We start from the raw sequence: 23,854 nt of genomic DNA on the forward strand, positions 1-23,854 counted from the left end.
GTTTCTTGATTCTGCGTAATCCAGCCATCTGCCTTGAGGGAAATGGATAGGGGGGAGTCTGGAGGAGGAGGATAGTGGAGCATGACTGAGTTGTGAACTCGTGAACTTCAGGATTGCAGACAGCGGCACCTTCAATAAGGAAATAAGACGAAGACAGTGCTGCTGATAGATTCGTTGTGATTAGAGTTTTGTTGTGGTAAAAGTTGCATAACAAAGAAAGACACACAGGAGTAAAAGTGAATAAGGAGGGAGAAAGGACGAAAAAAAAGGAAGTCATTTTCAGGCCCCAGTGTCAGGGAAGTAGAGCTCGTCCTCAAACTCTGTGAATTGAGACGGGAGTAGGTCAGCTAACAGAGAAGAACTTCAGTCACCTAAGTCGGTGTCCTCTTCTTCCTGCGTGCATTCACGTATTTTGTAATCAGGTGGTATGAAGTGCTGATTCATCTTGATCATTGTTAACCTCTCCACATTTTTGGGCGAGAGGCGTTCCTTTTGAAGTTACAATGGCACCAGTAGCACTGAAAACACATTCAGAAGACATGATTGCGAGTGGGCAAGACAAATAATTTAGAGCCAGGTTGGTGACCAGTGGCCATAGAGGCCTTTTCCTATACCAATACAGCAATGGGTTCTGATTAACGACGACCTCTGTTGTGTCATCCAGATAGGCCTGCACCATCCACTCAAGGTTCTCCAGGGGTGCTCCACTTTGCGTACCATCTGTGTCCTTTGCATCACTGGAACGACCAAACCCTTGATGAGTTAGCCAATCCGCTTCCGACAATATTATGGGTGGGCCTGGTGCAGGTGAGGATGATGATACGGCTGCTGCTGTTGTCGTTAACAGCTGTGAGGGAAAGTTACTCCCTTCGCCCACAGATTCAGAAGTGGAAGTTGACACTGGATCGCCTGCTGATTCAGTTGGACTTCTGACGGCTCCTTGAATTTTCTGCCGATCTTTTTCGAACCGAGTGGCTGACACAGCTAGCCAATGTTTGTACTTTGAAACATCTGCCTCATCAAAAGGAATGAATGCTTTGCTGGCCACTGCCTTTTTGTATTGTGGATCCAGAATAGTGGCACAAATGTATTGTTGTTCTGTATGTATTTTTTTTAAGCCTTTCATCGTCAACTAGGTGGCTTAATAACCTCTCCGCCAACTGATATGCCTCTTGCTTTTCAGCATCATCTCGGAACGTTGAAGACACCGCCTTCAGTTGGTGCTCTAGCATGCGCAACAATGGGTTAGCTTTGCCCAAAGAACAGTCCTCCCTGCTGACTTCACGCATGAAGACCTCAAAAGGACGTAGCATGTCTGTCAGGCTTGCAACTAACTTCCATTCCTCCAACTCTAGCCTCATGTCTTTCCTAGTAGAACCCAGTTTATAGACATACTCATTGATCACCCCCCCCACTGCTCAGACAGACGCTCAAGCATGTAAACGGTTGAGTTCCAACGTGTTGCCACCTCCTGGATGAGTCCTTTGACTGGCAGTCTACGTTCATCTTGCATGCTCCTCAGCTTCTTCCTGGCCTTAAAAGAATGGCTGAAATGTGTGCAGATTCTTCAGCAGGTGGTCAGTAACTTGTTGACTGTGGTTTCTTTTTTCAAGAAATCTTGCACAACAATGTTAATACTGTGCGCCAAACAAGGCACTCTGAATTAGTCACCTAGCTGCATGGCCTTAACTATATTACTGCCATAATCCGTGGAAACATAACCAATCATGCAATTTCTTGGATGCAGCCATTCATAGACCTTCCTATCAAACTCCTCCAAAAGGTTAGGTGCAGTATGAGTTTATTCCATGGCAAGCATGGCTACTGTTGCATGTTTCCGAGTAGCTTGAAAAACTGTGTCCGTGTCAACACCTGCTTTTAACTTGCCTTCAACCCCTGCAAAAGAGACCCAGTGTGCAGTGATGCACATGTAATCAAGGGCTTGGCAACTGGTCCACATGTCTGTTGTCAGGTGGATAGTGTGAACAGCACTCTTCTGATTAGCTGCGCCAATCACCTCCAGCACATCTTGATGTAGTGCTGGCACAGCAACTCTGGCAAAATAGGACCGGCTAGGAACCTTCCATTTAGGGCAGACTGTTGCCACAAATTCTAGAAAACCCACCCCTTCCACGAAAGAAAAAGGGAGAAGGTCCAGCACTAGCATTTTAGCCAGCTTTGCGTTATACAGATGTTGCGTTCAAATGGCGCATCCGACCAAAACATTCTGCTAATGGTGGTCTGGACCGTTTTACGTGATGATGATGATGCAGACTTCTTCAACCCAGTTAGGCTCATTGATGTACTTTTTCGCATTGGTGTCTCTTCCAGACTTTTAGTGTGCCTCATACATGTTGCAGGGGTAAAGGGTGTGCTGCTGCCAGGGGTACAGAGTGTACCAGAAAAAATGTCTGTCGCTTCTTGCTTCTTCACTTCCCCCCTGCACGATCAGCCCCTCGTCATCATCAGATGAAATATGAATGGATACATTTGGATTTGTTGTACTTTTGGCTTCCCGGATCTTCCTTAGGTGCGCATCCCAAATGATAGTGTGGTGTTTTTGGAGATGACCTCTCTGGCCTCCTGTACCATAGTAGGTGGTGTTGGTGTGGTAGTTAACTACGTTGGTGGTGGTACCAGTGCCACGCCGCCCAGATCCCGCTCAGCAGAAATTCGGGATTGGGTAAAAATGTCTGTCTGCTGCATGCCCGCTGGGGCTGGAGTGACGACTGTGATGACTGGGTCGTCGTCAGACTGTTCATCAGCAGCAGAATACACCACTTCTTGTTCATCGTCATCACCCATAAGTTAAAGCCTTGCGGAAACCTTCCTTTTAGGCTTAGCTACCTTTGTCGACTCATGGCGTGCCTCACTCTCAGACTCAGACTGCATTGTTGGTGGTGGGTTCCAATAAACATCAAGATCATCGGAAGGAAGGGGGCTTGAAGAAGAACTTGTAGTAGCCCTCCTTGATCTTTTTCTTTCTGGGGATCTGGAAGACAATGAATCATCAGGAGGAGTGGCTTCTTGGATGATACCTCTGCTTGAATTTCGATTTCCTGATGTGCCCCTACTTCTGCAAGAACAAGCATCTAGTTGCGCCTCTCCATGCACCGCTCGTTGCGCCTCTCCATGCACCTCTCCATGCGCCTCTCCTTGCGCCTCTCCTTGCGCCTCTACTTGTGCCTCTACTTGTGCCTCTCCTTGCGCATGTACTTGCGCTTTTACTTGCGCTTGTACTAGTTGCACCTGTGGTTGTTGTTGCAGCTGTGGTTGTTGAACACTCGTCAGATGAGTTACACCCTGCGTTGATTGGATGCTACTTTCTTGTGATGAGCCAACATCACTGGTCGATGGTGATTGAGCAATGAAAGTGGCTGCCTCTGCAGCACTCATAGACTTGGACCTAACTTGGCGTGCTGCCACTGAGCCCAATGAAGCGGAGGTGCTGCTCCCAGCTTGGTCCCCGGCGGACCCTACTGCTGCAGACGTAGTTTTTTTTTCCCAAAAAATTTGCCGGTCAGCACACCAGTCTCCTTGGTAAGTGGCGCTACTTGCTTCTTCTGCTCATTCTTACTGGCAACTTTCTTTTTTTTTTTATATATATATTTTTTTTTATTTAACAGTAAGACAAGAGTAGGCAATACAAACATCAGGTGTTTCACGATGAAAGACAAAATAAGGGCCAGGCGGGGGAAATAAACAAACAATAATCACTGTAGGAAGTAAAGGGCCCAGCACGGGTACATAGAACGGAAGCAGGAAATAAGCAATCTGTGAATCAAGCAAAGCAATCCCACACACACGACCCATCCATAATGACACAGGATAAATAAGTCAGCAAAAACACCCGGACAATAGAGGATCCGTGAAAGATATACAGCCCATCTCTCGTAAAAGAAAAAGGGAAAAGAAAAGAGGCCATAGAACATAAAAAAGGCAAAATAAAAAACCCCACCCCGAACCCACCACCCTGCACCCCTGCAATGGCTACGGCCTAACCCCACTAGCAGCGTGCCTGTCGCCCCAGAACTACCCTAAAGGAAGGGGAAAGAAAAGCGGAGGAGGAGAAAGCAAACACACTCCCGGTCTCCCGCACCCCCCGCCAACAGCGACCACCCGGATACATGTTACAATCAATATTCAGCAAGTATACAAACCGGTAAAGGAAGGATAAACAACAGCCACCCAATTCCCATCACGTTACAGATACAACCCCAGAATCACGAAAAGCTCTTATATCGGAACCCAGCGATAAAGTTCAGCCCTGGCCAGTACGGTCCGTCAGAAGAGTCTTTGCCATTCGAGCCGCCATTTTGTTGGAAAAAGCAAAGCGTCCACAAAAGTTCTGTTCAGCACAAGAGGATCGAAGACAGGATAAAAGTTCACGGCTTGAACTAGGAAAGGTGTCCAAAGACAGCGAATATCCAAAACCATCAACAAGGAACTCGTAGCCACATGGAAGACCGTCTGTAGATGCGTTAGGTGGCAGCAGGGTCAGGCCAAAGAAGCTAGCGAGAAGCACGGGCTGGCTAGCCGGTAATAGGGGACCGTCAGGAGTCATAAATTCCGGGATACGCACAGGGACCTCGACTTTTGAGACACAATGCACCGCTGGTATCATCTCCAGCTGGAAACCAAACGAGGCGTCGTCCTCAGCTTCCAGGATACCGTCCACTTTCACCATCAGTGTCCGGAACACAGCGACTGTGTGCGAACGGAGCGCCCCAATGGCGGCCACAACGGCCCGTAGAGATGGCGCGCCCTCCCTCCGTTCCATCCCCTCTCAGTAGGAGACAGAGCCGGACTCGAACCCCGGAGGCCGGCTGCTCCGGAGTCACGGTCAACGCAAATCCGATCACAAGTAACGGGCGCTCCTCGTCGTGCAAAACACACCGGTGCCGCCAGAGAGGACCCCAGCCCGTCGACCCCGAGGGGGCAACAAGGTCTCCGGGCACTGGGCCCCCACCACGGCAGTCGGCGTGACACAATGGCGTGTCCCGGGCGTGGGTCGTTCAAAGGATCGACAGGAAAATCAACAATTCAGGCACTCTTCGGGAGACCGGGCTCAGTCCAGGTCTCACGGCCGATGTTGTTCAACTCTGACTCGGGTAGTCCAAAAATCGAGGCCCCGGCTTCCACACGGTGGTAGGCCGAGAAATGGAACACGGCGTATCTTCGTCAGCCGATAAGATAGAAATCTCGGGATTGTATCCTTGGAAGCTGTAGACCTTCATAAACAAGAAAATCAGAGGTAAGGTCAGGATGAAAGACAGGATAAGCGAGCTGCTGGCGGAGGTCGGTGGAGCCGGGAGCTTATGCAGCCATCTTGGTTCGTAGCGTAGCTCCTCCTCCACTGGCAACTTTCTTGGTGGAGGAGCTACGGCCACCTTTTTTTGGGCCCATCTTCTTCAGATGTCGGAACAGCAGGCCGCAGTTGCACGAGTTGCAAAGTTGTCCGTGGCCACACATGACGTTGTGCTGCACACACCGCAGCAGGACTTCTTCCTGGCACTGATGATGAACGATGAGGCTGATTCATCGTTGTGCACCTAAAAGCAATGGAAGCCAGAGGAACATCAGTTAAATAAATGTTGCATATGTCGTGCTTCAATTAATACTTAGCAACTAGGCATTTATTATGATTACAACACACCCCAAAACGGAAAGACCAAAAATAAAAATTGCTAATTTATTTCTAATAAAAAATTGCAGTTTTCATTAATAGAAGGGAGACCACACAGAGAGAGTTGTTTCATGCACCATGTAAATGTAAATGTATTGCGACTTATATAGCGCACGTATCACCCGAAGGCATCAAGGCGCTTGCTTAGGGAACCCTTCCTGGTATTCCCCTGTGAGATATCCCGGCAGGGTATCCACAAGGTGAAAGCCAGGCATCCCGCCGCGAGGGGCCGTAGTGGAGATTAAGCAAGCTATTGCCCAGAGTCGCAGAGTGTGACCCCGTGAGTCGAGTAGGCACCGGAGCGAGAATTGTCGAGTCCGTGGAATTTTTGAGCCCGAGACCCGCTGAGGCGGGGAATCGAACCCTGGTCCACGGCCGATCTCAGCTTCCGGGTCTGCCGCCTCTAACCACTGAGCCACGCTTCTCCACTCTGCCGCCTCTAACCACTGAGACACGCTTCTCCACCACTGAGTACCCCTGGGCATAATGGGTGAAAGCAAGGCATACTGGGTACAACAGGCCTATGGCACAAAGCACACTGCCTGGCTTCAAAATGGCCCCTTGACCCCCACCCACATGGCCAGGCCCTGCCTGGACCAGGCCTCAAAATAGCCCCCACCCACATGGCCAGGCCCCACAGCACCCCAAAAAAGCGAAAAACACACAAAAATCACCACAATCCAATGCCATCCATGCCCTACATTATGTTTAAATTCAAGACACCCCACAGAAACTCTTGATCCATGCACCACTGACTACCCCTGGGCCTACTGGGCTTTACACGCACCCCAAAAAATCCACATATAACAGTGAACTAATAAATTCCATGACATAAATGATATTTAAGTTCTACAAAACTCACAGAAACAGTTCTATCATGCACCCATGAATAACCCTGGGCCTAAAGTGGATACTGTGCCTACCCTGAATATATTTTTTTTAAAGTTGTGAAAAAGTTTAAAAATGTTATTTGCAGTGCAATGCCCCAAACAAACAACACCAACTTACTTGTAAAATTTCAAATCCAAAAGTGATCCAAACAAAAAGTCCTCAAATCAAATATCCAGCAGCAGCCACAAAAAGTAATCCTTCCAGCTCCAGATCCAAAAAAAGTGACCAGGACATGGACAACGCACTGGGAGGAGCCTGCTGGACAGGAACAGGAAGTTGGAGACTCTGGGGCACTTCCTTCCTCTCCCACCCCCCCAAAAATTGACTCCTTGCACAAAAAAAGTGCAGCCAAATGTCAATCTGAGGACTTATTCTGATCTAAATCATCATTTTCGAAGGTTTATGCTGCCTGCGGTACATTTCATGTGCAGAATTGCAATTTTTGCAAGTTCGGCAACGCAAGCTTTTCAAATCTCCCGCCGGATGTCAGCTGCGCGTTGCATCCACGTGGTCGCGGGCCTTTATGACATGGTTGCGTTCTTAATCTCTCGCAGTGCAACATGCGGGCCGCTATGACGTACTCGCGGTCGAAAAGTCTTGCGTGATCATGTAGCAAGATCCAAAATGGCGCAGCGCACGCAAACTGGGAGGAAATACAACTCGACGAACTCAAAATCACGGTAAGTCAACGCCGCGAGCGTAAGATTGTAATTTTGAAGTGCGACCAAGCAAAAAAATCCGCTAGCTTGCGAATTGCGGATTTTTTGACAATTTCGCGTGATTCTCGGACCGCAAAATTGTCAAAAGTTGATAAATTCCGCGAGCGCAGCGGATTTTCAGCCCATACTTAGTGTTAGGCATCATCCCCCTATGGGGTGAACAACGGTGGGAGTGATAGGCATCCACTCCCTATGGGGTGGACAACACTGGTAGAGATAGGCATGCACACCCCTATGGGGTGGGCAACGGTTGGAGTGTTTGGCATCCACCCCCTATAGGGTGGGCAACACTGGTAGTATTAGGCACCCACACAGCTATCGGGTGGACAACGGTGGAAGTGTTATGTATCCACCCCCTATAGGGTAGACAACGGTGGGAGTGTTAGGCATCCACCCCTACAGGGTAGACAACAGTGGTAGTGATAGGCATCGACACACCCCAATGGGGTGGACAATGCTGGTTGTGATAGGCATCCTCCCCCCTATATGGGGTGGACAATGTTGGGCGTGTTAGGCATCCACCCCCTATAGGGCGGGCTACACTGGTAGTGATAAGCATCCACACCCCTATGGGGTGGACAACAGTGGGAATGTTAGGCAAACACCCCTATCGGGTAGACAACGCCTTGAGACCCTCACGGGTGAGTAGTGCACTCTACAAATGCATTGATTGATTGACAATGGTGGGAGTGATAGGCATCCACCAACTTACGGGGTAGACAACAGTTGTAGTGATAGGTATCCACCCCCCAATGGGGTGAACAACAGTGGGAGTGATAGGCATCCACCCCCTCTATGGGGTGGACAACCGTGGGAGTGAGAGGCATCCACCACCCTTTGGGGTGGACAACACTGGTAGCGATAGGTATCCACACCCCTATGGGTTGGGCAACAGTGGGAGTGTTAGGCATCCACCCCCCCTAAAGGGTGGGCAATGCTGGTATTGATAGCCATCCACACCCCTATGGGGTGGCAAACAGTGGGAATGTTAGGCATCCACCCCCCTATGGGGTGGGCAATGCTATTAGTGTTAGGCATCCACCCCCCTATGGGGTAGACAACGCTGGTAGTGTGAGGCATCCACCACCCCCCTTGCCTCTACATTGCTGCAAGAATTCCCCCTTCCCCAATATTGACTGTGGTTTCTCACAAGCTGTGTATTATGTTGCCTTTCACTGGGTAGTGGCATTTTTGTGTGAGGTAGGTGTCTGACTTACAGTCTTGTTCGCAGGGATCGTGTTGTGGCGCGAATCGGAGCTGAAATATTGCTCTTCTGGATGCTGTGATGTGTGGGTCGTGGTGACCTGTTCGGAGCATAGGAAGTGCACATGGTACTTGCCTGGTCGGATTCTGACTGGGAAATGCCTCCGGACGACTCCATCCAGATTTTACGGAGCCTTCTCATTAGGAACCGGAATCGGAGTGTCAGAGTCGTTCGGAAAATGAATGATTTTACGCATTTACTTCGTCGTTTGGATAGACCGGGTCACGGGACAAGTCGGTCGGAAGGTAAGGCTATGGATGGCTCTGGGAGGGCCTTTCTGATGGGATCGTAATCGGCCCATAGTCGGTCAGAAACAAGTCCTGTTGTGTAGCTCCTATATCCCTATATAGGCTCTGGCGTTGGGATTCCACATGCTATAGTCTTTGTGGAGGACAGAGTCGATCGTCCACTGTCGCATATGCTAACCTTGTTGTAGCGTCTGTTTACCTTTCTAGCTCAGAGGCCACACTAGAACCGTCTAGGCAACAAAAAGGGAATAGTTTCTGGCAACCTTGAAACATGAAAAACCCTGATCCCTCAGAATCGTGGAAAAACAAGAGATAACTCATTTCTTAGTCATGCATGGTTATGTTCTCAGGAGTACACAGAAATAACAGACAGGCATTTCAATAGGCATTTATTGAATAGTCTTGAATTTTGTGTAACCGATATGAGCTGTTACCGTCGTTAGACAGTATGCAAGATATAAAATGCATATTACAAAGAGCAAAAAGACATAGTATTGCTCTAACATTCCTCTGGGTTCATAAATACTTTCGTATAGATAAAACCATGTTTAAAAGTACAGATAAGAGTACAAGTGAGAGTACAGTGTAAAAGCACAGTTGAAAGCTCAGCACTTCTGAAGTGCTTCTCCTACCGAAACGCGTTCCTAGCCGCACCTGTCCCTGAATCCAAACCTAGGTGTAGATGTGGGTGCAAGGGAAGGCGTAGGCATTGAAGGCTATAGGATGATTCTCTATAGTTGGGCGTGAAGAGTTGAATCAGTTCTAACCCAGTCCTGATGTATCAAGTGAATATTGCAAGTGTTGGAGATAGCTAGAAGGGAAGTCGCTTGGAGTCTACTGTACCCAAGAGTCTATAGTAGCCAAGGGTGTCTAGTAGAAGAAGTCAAGTCCATACCTGAGAATGGAAGAAGTTGGGTTTCTGTTATGGTCTTGGGGCCTCATTTATGAAAAGTGACGCATCGCTGCGTGAAAACAGCGATGCGTCACTTTTTACTGCGCTCTCCCTGCGACATGATTGATGCGTCATATTTATAATATGACGCATCATGTCGCATCATGTCGCAAGGAGTTACAGATATGTCAGTATTTCTGATGTGTCTGTAGGCGCAAAAGTGACGCATTGCTGGAGTGTGTCACAAAAGTGACGCAACTCCAGCAATGCTTCCTTTCACATGGGTAAAGCCCCATGTGAAAGGGCTTGCGTCAGTCTTACGCCTGCTGTGAGGCAGGCGCAAGATTTTGACGCAACAGCATCCTAAAAGTGACGCAGTGAAATCTCATAGATTTCACTGCGACACTATTACGAGGCTTTTTGCGGGTGAACGCCCCCTCTGCAGACATTATACCTGACGCAGGTATAATGTAGCGCAGGGGTTTACAAAGTGACGCATCTGCTTAGATGCGTCACTTTGTAAATAGTGCGTATCAGGAGGCATGTTTTACGCCGCCGATGCGTCACAAAAAGTGACGCATCGGAAGCGCAAAACTCACGCACGGCCTCATAAATGAGGCCCCAGAATTCTAGGTCCCCGCAAGGGAAAGTAGAACACAGCGCGCTGTAGTCTTGGTGTGCAGGGTCATGTCCTCAGGGCGTTGTCAGTGCGTGAGGCCGGGAATGAAAGGCTCCTTAGAATTCGAGGTCTCCTCTAACTTGCTTTGGCAAAAGGTGGGATATTTATACTAGATCATGGGCAGGTATGACGTGGTATCGTGCTGAGAAATACCTCACTAATGTACCTACAGTGAAAGAAGATGGCTGAATTCCTAGAAAGCTAAAGGAACTAGCATCGTGTGACGGGTAAGGTGGACGGATGTAGATGAGTAGGTGTCTTAACCCGGTAATGTACTTCAGAAGGAAGTTCCTGTAGACCTGATAACCCCAGAGGTGTACTTGGTGTTAAAGGGCATGATACAGGATGACCCGGTAATACACATTGTCTATGTTCATAGTCAATTGTGAAGATGGAACCCGAAGCTCTGCCCATATATGGGTAACATAAACTGATGTACATCAATGCATGTTTATTAAATACGACCTAATAGTACGGCCTTATTGCGGGAGTCGGACACTTGCACGATACACAACACCGACTCCTATTTCTGAACAACGATATAACAGAATACAAAGTATAATGTCAAAAAATAAATAGTTTCGGGGATTCACAATAACAAATATGAGAATCGCCCCGTTTCTGCATAATCTGCTACCATAGTACATCATTTAGGAGATATACAGTATGTGAGAAAATATTAATTATCCTTTTAAACACTGTTTTTAAGTGACACGTGCATATGGAACTGGATACAAAGTCACGAAATAAGAAACCAAAATTTGCTTGAAAAATACTCAAAATATGGACATGGAAAGGAGCAAGGAGCATGAAAATAAACAACGCCCTAAAAACGTAACCAGTTGCAGTTCATTTTAAAAGCCTTGTGCTACTATAAGCAGAGAATGCGCCATGTAGTCAAAGACGAGATTAACAGCAAGTGTCAATTGAGAAAGGAATTTCATACCAGATTGTTTAGAGAACACGGGTGAGAACTCACCACACTGTACGCTGTGAAAGAATTCATGGGTCAGTGCCAGAATCCAGGGTGAATAAAGTTTCATCCAGTTCTCGAAATATAGAATCCTCTATTTTGTCTTGAAAACTGAAAAAAGATCACTTGACGTTATTGGCGACATTGGAAACACATCTCTCAAAATCTCGACAGCTCACAGATGGCTGATGTCACTTCCTGTATATGGGTGCTCCATAAGCAGTGCACTAGTCGATCCCTGCGTCAGTTCACGGAGGTCAGCAAGGTGCGAAGTTTCAAGGAAAGCATTCACCACGAACTCAAGTTGATGCGTTCAACACAAAGTATGAGCCTTTACAGGGCCCATCAAGGTATCGACTTTCATCGGCGAGACAGACGGCAGAGTTAGACAGACGTCCAGCGTACATCCTTCCTTGCAGTCCATGTGAGTACGGAGCCGCTGTTCAAGTCCGGATTTCACGATCATGGCCTGCATGTCCATCTGATGTTCGTTTTCCATAACGAATTAGCAGGAAAAGAAGCAGCACTGCAACGAATGCCAAAATTAGCGGAAGGTGTTCAGTGAGAGAATGTACAAAAACGGGTATGATTCCTAAGACTCTCTGAAATGTGTTTAAGGAACCCGATCTGAGGGATCCATTAGGATGTCGGGCGGTGGCACCACCACGGCGCTGGAAATGCGGAAAAATGCTTTTTTCCGCCAGCGAGCAGTGGGAAACACGTCCGCCATATTAGTTTAGCAAAACATAGGTCAGTTCCTGTCTGCCGCGGAGCGACACGCACCGCCATCAAAGTGCGCCCGCCACCAAGGCCTTGGGAGCCAATGGAGACTCACCGCCGTGCGGAATGATGTCCGCCCCACTCCACAAATTAGGATGGCCCAAACAGGCAGATGCACCGCAGCGGAGACACCGCCCAAACAGAGACGGCGGAAACTCGAGAGCGGAGCACGATAGCAGAGACCCTGTTCACGCCACCCGGTCACGACCGCCATGGACCCAGCTCTACATGTGTTTCCGGTGCTGTACCTGCTACAGCACTATCATCAAATGGGTCGCCGTGAACTCCGCCGCAGGTACGCTACTACACAAATAAAACACACAACACATAGGCTGACACAGGGTCCAAAAGCACATCCACAAGGGCACCCACACATGACCCACCTGCCACCAAGTCACCCCACTGCATCCTGGACACACATTGACCACGAACTACCTGCAACATCCCGGTCCAGGTCACGTCACCGCAGCGGTCCACTCCAAGGCATGGGCAGGGCACAAAGACCACAGGGACGCACCACCCCCAACCACACATCAACCCACCCCATCAAGTCACAGGACAGGTGCCCAACTTGTGCACCCCCAAGCACAGCAACAAGCAAGCTCAATCCACACCCTGCACCACACAACAAACAACCAGGGAGACAGCCACTGCAGGAGTGGCTGACAAGGAACACACAACACCAGTGCCACACACACTGAAGGTAGCCAATACTTGCCAGCACATACACAAACAAACACAAAACAAATAGCACAAGAACATCACACATAAACCGTTGGGGCAATGTCCAGTGTGGAACATCACTCTTGGCCCACGAACTGCACCACAAAGCAAAGTTTCACAAATGAAGTGATGGGGAGGCACACACACATGTAAACCAAGGAGACAGCTGACATCAAAGTGAACTGACTTGCATGTCAGTAGTAGACATGTAAGGGGTGTACCATACACAAAGAGAGGGAGTACAGACCCACAATGGGTAGGTATAAGTGGCACACATAGGGGATGGCATTACACCACACACACCATGCCATGCATGAGGATAAAAGGCACCATGTGCCTGCAATGCATGAGAAACACAACAACAAAGGCAGTGTGGATATCTGTATTTCAATGTCAATGAACAAGAGTAAATACACAGTAAGTGCAGTGATATGATCTTGTCTTGGTGGGTGGGCACTGGGCATAGCCTCTGGGTTCATACTGAGTCGGACAACAGGGGCACACAGAGACAATCACCCGAGCAATTACTGTCCTGGCCCCTGCATGTCCAACATCCGGTGTCTCTGTATGGCTGACAATGTAACACACTCCACTCAGACATAAAACTGCAGGCAGGGAAAACTGTGACAATGGGACACACACACTCCTTCGGCCTGGAGACAGCATGTTTGTCATTGTATGACACAACCCCACACCCTCAGGCATATACTGCAGCAGTACAACTACATGTCTGACCCCCCCTGCCCTACACCTCCCTTTACAATGACTTACCACAACATTGGGGGCACCATACAGCCTTGGGTACTGTGCCTGCACCTCGTTCACAAGGACCTCCAGCTCCTCGCTTGTGAATGGACTGGCACGGATCTTCTCTGTCCTTGCCATCCCTGTGGACATGGAACACCTGTGGTGGAAGTGGGTGGTGAGGGGTCCCAGGCAGCAGGTACTGAAGGCAGCAGCAGGAGAGGGTCCCAGTCAGCAGGCTCTGAAGGCAGCAGCAGGAGAGGGTCCCAGGCTGCTGGCTCGGGAGGCAGCAGCAGGAGAGGATCCAGAAAGCAGGTTCTTGAGGCAGCAGCGGGAGAGGGTCCCAGGCAGCAGGCTCTGGAGGCAGCAGCAGGAGAGGGTCCCAGGCAGCAGGCTTTGGAGGCAGCAGCAGGAGAGGGTCCAAGGCATCAGGCTCTGGAGGTAGCAGCAGGAGAAGGTCCCAGGCAGCAGGCTCTGTGAGCAGTGGACATGTGAGGCTCACTCCCACAGATGTATAGCCCCCTGGGGTAATTTCTTATGTGCCAAGCTACAACAATTGGATGTCCAGGTCTGCCTCTTTCAAAAGCATCCAATGACCGCCTCCGCGGTGGCGGAGCACGCCTTCCGCGATTTTCAAAACTGCATCATGCCACCACAATCATCACTCCCATTGGCTATAGGAAAATCTCCATGGTGGTGATGCACCATAGGGGCCCGGGTTGCGCTACCGCAATGGTGCAGCTTTCAAAAGCATCCAATGACCGCCTCTGCGGTGGCGGAGCATGCCCACTGCCCTTTGGGCATGTCTCCATGCCAATGACTACTGCACTTGTGAAGGGGGTGGTGCTGGTGTCACACCGCCGGGGCCAGGCGGTAGCTACCATGATTTGGGTGGCGGAGCATGCCCACCGCCATCTTCCCATGTCTCCATGCCAATGACTACCGCACTTGCGAAGGGGGTGGTGCTGGTGTTACACTGCCGGGGCCAGGCAGTAGCTACTGCCATTTGTGTGGCGGATCATGCCCACCTCCATCTTCCCATGTCTCAATGCCAATGCTACCACAATTGTGAAGGGGGTGGTGGTGGTGTCACACCGTTGGTGCCAGGCGGTAGCTACCGTGATTTGGGTGGCGGAGCATGCCCACCGCCATCTTCCCATGTCTCAATGCCAATGCCTACCGCACTTGTGAAGGTGGTGGTGCTGGTGTCATACTGCCGGGGTCAGGCGCTAGCTACCGCGATTTGGGGCACGGCACATGCAATGGCAATGTCCATCGGGAAAACTTCAACAGTACACAGCGGCAACATGGTTAAGGGCACATCATCGTGTACTCAATGTCATTATTCCATAGAATCCACAGGTGGATGCACATGCCATGGTTGGCTATGTGTGACGTACATTGGTCTGTGTTAGAATTGGGGATCTCTGGTTGGCACAGGTAAGCACTTGTGACAAGCAGGGACCCTCTCCTCTAGTCAGAGCAAGGGACTTACTCCTAAGAATAACCCCTGCTCACCCTTTAGGTAGTGTGGCGCGAGCAGACAAGGCTAAACTTCAGGGCGTTAGTAGTTAAGCATTTATGACCACATACAGTAACCCCTGAATACCACAAATGGACACCAGTCGAGTTGTATATCAAAAATAAGATATTTTATATAAGTATTAAAGCAGGCTTAGGACAAGACCAATATACGTTTCAATTGCGGCCACAATACTGAGTTTGGATTAAAAAGTCTTTAAAAATGCGTGTCTTTTTGTTCCGTGCGCTTCGCGCTGGCTGTGCGACTCTGTTGCGGAAGTTCGTACTTTAAAAACAAGTTAACTAAATGTTGCGGACCCTGTGGTCCGATGCGCACACAGACTCAGTTCGAGTCGAACAGTATCTTGAGAATCGTAGCCGGTGACACGCGGGATGCGTGTGCTGGTGAAGGCGGGCCCGGGACGTATCTGCGTCTTCCTTTGTTGGGTCCGCTCGCACAGGCTTCATGGTATGAGGTGTAGGAGCGGAACTCGGGGAGGGGAGGCAGACGGTCAGGGCCTCCAGGCGTTCACGGTGCGATGTGATCACTGTTGTGGTGCGGCGTACGAGCCGATCCTCTCGTTGGAGCTGTGGACGGGCTGTGGGTCGGGCGGCACGGAGTGGCCAGTATGGGGCGTACGGGCAGGCTCTTTCGTGCGACGCAGTCCCCAAGTGGCAAAGCGTTGGTGCGGTGCGGTCCAGGCATCCGAACTGTACGGGACTTGCGCTGGGCTTTGGAGATTACCTCTGGCGGCGGGGGCTGCGAATGAACAGTACGGCTCGGCGGGAAAGAGGGGCAGGGTGCGGGCGGCCCAAGCGGGACGGGACAGACACGGCTCAGCGGAGCGGAGTCACCCGTGGCATGGCGGCCAGGCACAGGCTGCACACTCGGGGGGAATGAGGCGCAATGAAGGTCACAGCTTCCAGCGGCACAGAGAAGGGTCCAGCACACGTCCAGGAACTTGTCGGGAAAGGCGACGAGAGTCCAATGATCCTGGGACTCTGGTCAGGGGGCAAGCTCACTTCCAAGCCTTTGGAGATCGTTTTGAAGCACAAGTTCTTTTGAGTAAAATAAAGCAAGTCTTTTGTAGGTTCCTTCTCTCCTTTGGCAGCGAGGCAACCACTGCAGGCCAGTCCCCCAGGATAGGGACAGTCTTCCTCCTTCAGCTTTCCGAGTTCGTCCTCCTGAGGCAGAGATTTCTTCTTGGTTCAAAAGCAGGATCTGATTTGTTTAAGAGCATGGCTCCTACATTTATACAGCAAATCTTCTGTTCTTTCAGGCCAGGGGGGCCTTTGCCTAATCCAGTCCAGTTCCTGAGTACTTTGTTTTGGTGACTCTAGCTTCTTATTTTAGTGAGCAGGGCAGAGACATCAGACGCTCCCCAGGGGGTGGAGCCAGCATTGAGGTGGCAGAGCACAGCCCTATTCAGAGTCAAGGGGCACCCCTCACACCCATCCTGGTGTAATCTCTCTATTCACCACCTGGCAGCCCAGACTGTCTCCTGGAATTCCCCAGCCCTGTCACTCACACAAATCAGAAAGCAGATACACATAAGAGCAGAGGCGGGCTGAAATGGTTAGGCAAGCAAATACTAACTTTCTAAAAGTAGTATTTGCAAACACAGGATATTAAAATAAAATTTACTAAAATAAGTATTTTATTAGTCTGAGTTCAGGCATACTAAACTTGTCTCTCTACCATGCTCTCTGAGTCTGTTAGGATTATAGAGTGTAATAATTCCAGCAGCCCAAACTGCCCTATGGAGAGCAGGTAGCCTTACAATAGTAAAAAACGAAAATGGCTGTAATTCACTATTAGGACATGCCACACACATCAGGACTTGCCCTACCTTATGCTTACAATGCACCCTGCCCTTGGCCCTACCATAAGAGTGACTAATATGAAGTTAAGGGGAGGTTTTGGGACTGGCAAGTAGGTGCACTTGCGCAGACAGCATGTCAGTACCAGACTGCACGCAGGTTCTGCAATGGCAGACCTTAGACACATTTTACTAGGCCGCTTCTGTGGGTGGCACAACCAGTCCTGCAAGCCCACCAGCAGCATTTGTGGTTACAAGCCCTGGCACTCCTGGTGCACTGTATTAGGGACTGACAGTAAACCAGATAAGCCAATCATGGAATCCAATCAATATAGCAATTTTACAGATGGGAGAGCATATGCACTTTAGCACTGATCAGCAGTGGTAAAGTGCCCAGAGTAATTAAACCAACAAAAACAGGTCAGAGAGAATATTGGAGGAAAGCAAAATGTTCAGGGATGACCCTGCAGAGAGGGCCAAGTCCAACAGTCTGTGTTCCCTGCCATGTCAATTATGCATTTGATGGTTGATGATGCGTGACATTGTTGAAGTGGACTCAACAATGTGTAACCAATCAATGTTTTGTGGGTCAGTGCTGACCTTGGCAAGACTTGTCTAACTATATGGTGTTGTTACTTACTTGTGCTTTTATATCTGCTCATACACACAATTGAATGTTTGCCGCCTACTGTGATCATTGTGATGTGGATGTGTGCCAAGTTTACATGATGCATTGAGGTGTGACAGGTCCAGCAGATGAGTATGAGACAGTCATGTTCATTTTACACACATTGGCTGGATGGTACGCTACAAAGCGTGCACATGTGAAATGTGGGGTTCAGTATGTGTGCATTCACATTGACCTATGTGTTGCTTGCGGCACTTGTGTATGGTAAATAGAGAGATGTGCCCTCTGTGTGGCTCAAATTTCCCCCCATGTAACCTGGTATGTCACGCATTTCTCATGGCAGTCTTTGTTTTTCCATGACATACTTAACGGGATGTGATGTGGCCATCTCATGATGGTTGTCATTGACATGTGTCCATTTTCATCTCAACTAGGAGGAGGCCTAATCTCATACATCACATGACACTGCTGGAGGACATGGAGGATGTTGCGATCATTCACAAATTCCGCCTCGACAGACCAACCCTGAAGACCCTTTGTGATCTTTTGGAGTACCACCTGCAGCCTTGTAGCCACTACCCAACAGCTTTCACACCAACGTACAAAGTGATGGCAGCCCTCCATTGTTTTGCAACTGGTTCCTTCCAGGAGCCCGTGGCGAGTGCTGCAGGGATGTCTCTACCCATGTTCAGCCTGGTTCTGAGGGATGTTCTTGCAGCCATGATGATCTATAAGGATGGATACATACATTTCTGCAGGGGAGCAGAATTGGCCGGTGTGAAGGGAGACTTCTGTCCCCTTGGGCACATCCCTCATGTTGTTGGTGCCATCAATTGCACCCATGTCGGTCTGATGCCACCAGAGGCGAGTGAGCACATTTTTCAGAATCAAAAACATTATCGCTCGATTAATGTGCAGGTGGTGTGCCTTGCGGACATGACCATATCGCATGTGTGTTCCAGATTCCCCGGCTCAGCCCATGACTCGTACATCCTGAGGAAAAACATTGTACCCTGGATGAAGGCAAATCTGCTTCCCGAGCATGCTTGGATTGTGGGTGAGTATGCCTAGTGATATGGAGTGCTGTATGTGACCTGCTGCCCTCTGCCTGTGCAGCATTGCAATGTGTGTTTGTTATTCCTAGGTGACTCTGCATATCCCAGAGGTCCATGGCTGCTGAGCCCACTACATAATCCCAGGACCCGGCTGACATCAGGTACAATGAGGCCCATGGCAGGACCCGCTGAGTCATTGAGCAGACTTTTGGCCTGCTCAATTCAAGATTCCGCTGCCTTGACAGGACTGGAGGTGCACTGTCATACTCACCTGGGAAGGTCTGCAAGATCATTGTGGCATGCTGTATGCTCCACAACATGGCCATTCACAAGGGTATTCCCCTGCTCCTGGATGATGGTGAGGACCCAAGGCCCCTGCCTGCTCAAGGACCTGAGTCCAGTGATGAGGACAGTGGAGAGGAGGAAGTAGTTGACATGCGTCAACAGCTCATCGCCCGCTACTTCACTTGAAGGTCGGTGACGAGGTACAACTTGTACATTGTCTTGTGTGATTTCTGTTGTCGTGAAGGGCTATGTGCGGATGGTACAGAGAGGCACATCTAGAGTCACCTGTGTGTGGAAATGTGGCAGTGACATTTCACCTGTGAACGTATACGGAACTCTGTTTGTTGACACTTCTTGCACATTGTGCTGTCTGCCTCTTGACTTATGTAGAAGGTTGGTGTAGTGTAAGGTCTGTGATGTCACACTCATGCCAGTGACTGTTGTTCTGTTGTGTATCCCTAGGTGCCTCAAAGTTATCCAGGCCTACGTACTGTACATCTTTTGGATACATTATGGACATTTTGAACACTCTAAATATTGCACTAAAGACAAAGCTGTACCAATTGAAGTGTGTAAGGTAGTTTATTTACACAGTTGACATGTGAGGGGTGCGGGCAGATTTACATGAAGGTGGTGATGGAGCAGTGAGTTGACAGTCATGGTAAATGAGATGTAAGAGTAGACACCACACGGATGTGGTGACCCAGTCCAACAGACAGGTGCCAATCACAAGACAGTGAGGGGAAGGACAGTCCAAACAGTCAATGCAGTGGGGAAGAGGGTTGCCATCAGGGCTGGCTTTGTGACTAGCGTTTGGCTGGTGCTTTGCCTCCAGAGACTCCCAGGCTCTCTTTGGATGCCCCCTTGGTCGCTTGGCTGGGGGGGACCCTGCTGCATCGCCAGCGGCGTCTGAGAACTCACCCCTCTCTCTGGCTGCAGGGGAGGATGGTACACGTCATCCTGCATCACAACAAAGGGGGCGCAGGTATTGTTTGGGACGCAGGCCTGTCCCTCAGTAACGCCACTTGCTGGCCCATGAGGTCCACCATTTGTCCATGGGAGGTGTCGATGGACCTCATCAGCAGGATGAGCTCACGTAATAGTTCGTCAGACCGGCCACTTTGTCCCTGTACCTGTTCGTAGGTCCTGATGACCCTGTTGAAGTGGTCCAGGTATGGTGTGCCAACCTCCTGAGGTCTGGGGGTGACCCTGGCCCTCCCACCTGCCCTGCTGCCACGGACCTGTCGCTTCGCCACTGTGGGTCCCTTCACACTCTCCCTGCTGCCCACAGTTGTTGGTGTGGGCTGGTCAACCATTGGGACAGTGAGGGTGCTGCAGGTGGCACTGGTGGTGGTGGTGGTTGTGGTGGCGGAAGTGGCAGCAGTGGAGGCACATGCCGTAACTGCAGGGGTCTGCTGTGCAGTTGTTGTTGCAGCAGACGTGATGGTGTGAGGATGGGGGTCTGGGACCTGTTGCTCCCTGGCACACCAGATGGGCCTCATTGTCCAGGGAATCCTGGGAGTCTACATCTGAGAGTCCATGTACCGAGGTGGAGACTGGTTCTGCTGGTCGTTGTTGTGGTCCTCAGCAGTGAGTTCTTCGTCACTTGTGGATTAGATGGGGAATGGTCAGTGTTGTGCACTGTGCAAGTATTCTGTTAGCTGTGTGTCATCCATTGTCTGTTCAATACTGTGCCTCATTACATGATGCAGAGGTACATCAATTACTAAGACATGTCAGGTATCGATGCATTGCATGCAATTGGTGCTGTATGTAGTGATGCATGTCTCCCACCCACAAACAGCCAGCCCAGTGAAGATGGCTACCTACCTGTAAGTTTGTTTGGTGAACAATGCAATGGCTTCCAGGTGCTCCTGGGTGAGAGGGAGTGCTCCATGCTGCTGGGGTGTGGGACAGGGGGCATGGTGGGAGTAGGAGTACAGGCCTCCCTCACACACACAGGCCTCACAAGCAAGATGGCTGCCTACCTGTAAGTTTGTTCGGTGAACAATGCAATGGCTTCCATGTGCTCCTGGGTGAGAGGGAGTGCTCCATGCTGCTGGGGTTTGGGACAGGGGGCATGGTAGGAGCAGAAGTGCAGGCCTCCCTCCCCAAACAGGCCTCTCAAGCAAGATGGCTACCTACCTGTTAGGTGAGGGTGAACAATGGAATGGCTTCCAAGTACTCCTGGGTGGGGGAGGGCTCTATCCTGCTGGGGTGTGGGACTGGGGACATGGTGGGAGTAGGAATACAGGCCTACCAGTTTAAGGTTCTCGCTTATGCAGACGATGTGGCCATCGTTACCCCGAAGCCGGCTACTGCGATGAAAGCAATTAAACATCTTGCTTCAAAGTTTGGCGTGGCTTCTGGGTACAAATTGAATACGCCTAAAACACAGCTGCTATGCGTCAACATACCAAAGTATATGCATGTAAGGGTTCGGCAAGAAGTCACATACCTGGGGGTTAAGATCAGGTCCTCTACAACTGCCTTGGTTCAATCAAACTCGGACTCTCTCTTGGTAGGAGTAAAGAAACAGGTAGATAGGGCAGAATGTTTACATCTCTCCTTGGTAGGCCGATACAGTTTATTAAAAATTCTGATACTTCCGAAAATTCTGTATTTTTTCAGATGTGTTCCCTTGGAAGTTCCTTAGGCGAGTCTGGCACAACTCCAAGCAATTTGTATGCATTTCATGTGGGCTGGGCGCAAGGTCCGACGTGCAGGACGATATATGATATTACCTAGAAACCTAGGTGGCTGGGCAGTGCCAGATTTCTCGCTATATTATTATGTCTGAATGATTCAAGGCATGAACATTTTACTAACAGGTGCAGGCCCGAAGGATATTGCCGAGTGTCCATCCATATACCAGATGTTATTGGGGGCAAAAGCCAAAAACTGTCTGTTTCTGTACTTAGAGTGGTTCTACTACAAACGCACGAGGTTCAAGATATTAGAAGCTACATATAACGTCTGGAGAACATTAAGGGGCATGTTTGACATTAAGAAAATCTCATGGTATACACCATTGACATCTTCAATATTTTTGCCAATAGACTTGTGGGATCGGGTGATGTATAGCTGGAGGTTGAAGGGAATAAAGATGGTGGGAGACCTCTATTTTAATGGAGGACTTAAATCTTTTGAACAATTACGAGAACAGTATCAACTACCTTGGGAGAACTTTGCTAGGTATTTGCAGATTAGGAACTATCTGGTTAATAGTGGAGTCATTTTTCGGTCAAACCCCTTGGTTGAAGACAATTTGAAAAATGCAAGGATAGGTATATTATATGGACATATGTTAAGTACTAGGGGGAGTGATATCGAACAACAGAATGACAAATGGGGGATTAGATTGGATAGGCAGGACATACAAATAGAAATTTCCCTGGGGATGGCTAAAAATGTATTCCTTTCTGCAAAACTGTTCGCGCAGCATTTTAAATCTCTTTTTAATTTATATTATACACCTGACAATGTTTCAAAATGGCCAGGTGATCTGATTGGGAAATGCTTTCGCTGTCGAGCTATATCGGCAGACAATGTTCATATCTTCTTTACCTGCCCAGCTCTAGCTCGCCTATTGACACAGATCAAAAAATGTATTTCAGAGATTATGGGCAAACCAATTCAGCTATCCGCTACACAGATCCTTCTAGGTGTTGAAATGGGATTGGCGGGGACAGGAATATCAATGCAACAGGCTAATTTAATATTCTTAGTGACTGCGGTTTATAGATTATGTATAGCTTCTTTTTGGTTACAACAAGAGCCGCCCTCTTTCGAGGCATGGAGGGCACGGTTTTTCTCAGTTTATAACATGGAGTATAGTTTGTATGCTCTCAAAGGTCCTCGAAAGAGGAAGCTCGGTGAACAGATATGGGGAGCAGTTTCACAGTATCTTGAGCCTGAAATATGAACCCTGGTATTGCGTGTGATCTGTGATATTGGATTCTTTTATGACTCAAGTGTTTAACCCTCAATGTTCCACAATGTACGATAGCATTTGGGACTGCCTGAATTAGTGTCCTATTTATGGCTTTTGTCTTTGGTATTAAGGATATGATAGTATCTTTACCTTTGTTTTGACTTTATGCGTGTATTTTCCTGATTGACACAAATCTATTCATTATGTATTTTCCTTTATTACAGTGACTCAATCCAACTGTCTCATGCATCTTGCAAAAATAAATAAAAAAAAAAAAAGACCATGACTGTCAACTCACTCTCTGTGAATTTGGGTATTTTCTGTGATGCCATGGTGTGTGGTGTTCTAAGTGTTTGTGGATGCAGGGTTGTGGGTGGTGTGCGTGCTGTTGGTGTGTGTTATGTATTGTGTGCTGGGGAATTGTTGGTGCTGGTGTGATGGTGGTAGCGGTGGTGGTGGTGTTGAGTGTGCTGTGTTCTTTTGCCTCTCCTCTCAGATCTGGTGTATGCCCTTCTCTTCTGGATTATTGCAAAGGATTGTGGTCAGTGAAGGGGCTGGTTTTATACTTAGCTGTGTGGGTGTGTCCAAATGGGTTTATGCTGTCAGGTGTGTTGTGGGAGTTTTCCCGGGAATTGTATGTTTTTGTTTGGCATTTATTTATTTCATTTGTATGTGTTTTGTGTATTTGGGGGGCATGGCTCAACAAGTAAGGCATTTGCTGCTCTTTGAAATTTTAGCTGTACTTAATTAGCTGACTAACGCGGAGCGTCTGGCAAAGGGCTCCACTGCTGATCACGCTCTCTCATCTAACAATTGTGGATTTAATTCACGCTCTCTCATCTAACAATTGTGTTTTTTAAAATAACAAGGATCACTGCGCCGCTTTTATTCTCACTCACCCCTTTCCCCGGTCCACCGCTGAGTTTCTCGCAGATTGTTGTGGAGGGAACTGAGAAATCTTTGATAGCCGGAAGTGACTACTACTTCCTCGGGTGGGACGGGTGTTAGCAGA

Source organism: Lissotriton helveticus, chromosome 10, assembly GCF_964261635.1.
Source record: "Lissotriton helveticus chromosome 10, aLisHel1.1, whole genome shotgun sequence".
NCBI classification, from domain to species: Eukaryota; Metazoa; Chordata; class Amphibia; order Caudata; family Salamandridae; genus Lissotriton; species Lissotriton helveticus.